This window comes from Pyrus communis, chromosome 13, assembly GCF_041283825.1.
Source record: "Pyrus communis isolate YQ-2024b chromosome 13, ASM4128382v1, whole genome shotgun sequence".
Taxonomy (NCBI): Eukaryota; Viridiplantae; Streptophyta; class Magnoliopsida; order Rosales; family Rosaceae; genus Pyrus; species Pyrus communis.
This window is the reverse complement of record NC_142577.1, coordinates 4,231,941-4,234,538: the sequence shown is the minus strand read 5'-3', so window position 1 is coordinate 4,234,538 and position 2,598 is coordinate 4,231,941. Positions and strand designations below refer to the sequence as shown.

Genomic DNA, 2,598 nt, shown 5'->3' with positions numbered 1-2,598 from the left:
CCACGGGCGGGAGCACTAACACTGGGGTGCAAGTTTATGAGCTTTCAATGCATCTCAATATAACATGTGCAACTCATGGCAACCAGTACGACAGTATCGAAGTTGCCTAACTCATAACTGTAGTCATGCTATAACGTAATCGATTCAACTAGTACCATAAACTCACCTGAACTTACCTGGGTGTCCTGAGTTCACCTTTGCACTTGAAAGCATTCCCAATAATTATATGCAAGTAATATACATATGGATATATCATGATGCAATCTACTACTCAACCATGTCGTAGCATTTTCAATTATAAACAATATGGTGTGAAGTGTACAATCAGTAACGCCCTACTCCCAAACTACTTATTTTCAGGGATAATTATCCATGACAACCCAATTAACTCTAATTTAACTAACTAATTCACAAAACTAAAACTTGTCTTTACCAATTTCCTTCGCATTACTCAATTTCCCAAGCAAGGCTTTTGTCTCAAATATTTTATGGCTGCATCTAACGTCTCGTTAGACTGCCTACGTACCCTAAATAGGGATCAAGCCATTCGTAGTTCATATAGGTACTTCAAGCATTCACAATAATTATATGAAGGTAATATACCTAATAAATTTAAAAGTGTCGATAGAACTCTCAATAATATGCACAATAAAAAGGAAAAGATCCACTCACCTGGAGTCCACGCTATACTTCTCTAGCACGCGCATCGAGGCGTCCTGAATGATCGGTCCCTGTGGCCAATTATCAAATCACATCTCAGAACTCTTATCCGTAGAATACGCAATTCACATAAAACACAACCTCAACGACATTCTGAAATAGTTTGATACCCATTGACCACAAGTCAACCGTCGATCAAAGATCGACGGTAGGGTTTACAACCCTGTATAACTTGACCCGGAAGATCCGCATATCAGATTTTCAATCCACAACTCCCAACGATCCACAATATGTTTCTAGAATAACATATTAAAATTTCATTACGATCCAACGGTCAGATCTCCGACAATTGCCTAAAACAAGTAGCCGTGAACATTTATTTTACTAACTTATAAATCCAATTCAGGAAGATCCGTAAGTCGGATTCCCGATCCGTAAATTCCTATGATCTTTAAATATTATGTATTATAATGTATCCAATTTTGGTGACGATCCAACGGTCGGATCATCGATTCACATTTTTATCAAGTAACGTATCATAACGAATTTATGTTCCAACGATCAACCTACGTCATTCAAATGACAAAACTGAATTCAAAACATTCGACATAGCCTAAAAATAGCATTGGCGGCTCACTGGCCACGCTCCGCCGCGGGTGGCGGTCGGCCGCCCCGACTCGCCGGAAAATCCAACTATTTCCAAAAATTCTCAAACTTCACAGAAATGAAGATCTCAATGAGTGGAGCAACTTTCATACCTGCCACGAAGTCCAAAAGTGGACGGAAGATGGTCAATTTTGCCCACGAAGCCGGCGGGTGCCTAAAACTTCCTGACGTCGATTCGTCGTCTATGGTGGTCCAACGGGGTCAAGGTTGGTTGGATTTTTCTCCTGGGATGATGGGCTACAAAGCCCAAGTGGTGGCATCGGCCATTGCTTTGCCGATTTGCCAGAAAATCGAGAAGGGTGGCCGGAGCACCATTGATTTTCGTCAACTTTCGTGGCCTCAAACTTCCAAATCCCATGGTTAATCAAGGTGGTTCTTGGGTGGGTTTTGTAGAGGGGAATGAGAGCTTCAAGATGGTGGTGGTGGCATCGAAAAACTCCACCGGAGTTGGCCGGAATCGGCCTTGGAAAATGGGCACCCGCGGTGGGTGCGGGTGGACGAAAACCCATTTCCTTTTTTTCTTTTTTTTCTTTTTTTTTTTCTTTTCTCCCTCCATTTCTGATTGGGCTTCCCCCACAAAGTGGGGATTTAATTTAAATAAACACTAACCTTGAATAACCAATTTCGAACGTCCGTAACTATACCGTTATAATCCGGACTCGCAAACGACTTTCGCCTATACGTTCGTACCAATGAGTACTACGAGGATATGCTAAAAGAATAAGTCCCACATCTTTCAAGTCGATGGTCAACGGAAGTCAAAGTCCTTGCCTATAGGGCAATTTCGTAAATTCACGCTTTTAAAATAAAATAAAAACGTAAAATTTGGAACGGGTTGTCACAGGGGAGAAGCTTGCTATTCCTAATTTTGCAAATTTTATATCATGAAGAAAATGAATGAATATATTGAAAAAGCTATGTAACATTTGAAATGGATAGATTTCAAAAAGAAATGTAACATTCGAAAAATATAAACATATACACTTTTTTGTTTTTATTTTTGTAAAAGTGAGTTATAACAATGTAATTTGAAACATCAAAGTTCATATCAATTGAAATGTTAGAACATCCAAGCTGAATAGGACATTGATTATCTTCATCCATCTCAAAAGTTGCATTTGTAGAGCTCATTCGAATGTAGTCAATTGTTGAACTTTCCCTTTCATTCAATGGCATATGGAATAATCTATCTCTGTTGTTGTACCCTTCTTCAACCATTTTGACCTATATACAAATTAAGCGTTTGTTTGAAAAATGTACAAGGAAATCATT

The 2,598-nt window shown here is 39.2% G+C and overlaps 1 long non-coding RNA gene across 1 annotated transcript; it reads right to left on the bottom strand.

The window, feature by feature from the left end:
• Positions 1–278: 278 nt before the first annotated feature.
• Positions 279–1,861, bottom strand: LOC148691629 (uncharacterized). The gene is made up of 2 exons (XR_015954756.1): positions 1,419–1,861; positions 279–731 (listed from the first exon to the last, which is right to left on the bottom strand). It is a non-coding gene; the product is annotated as an uncharacterized LOC148691629 (long non-coding RNA).
• Between the last annotated feature and the right edge of the window lie 737 nt (positions 1,862–2,598).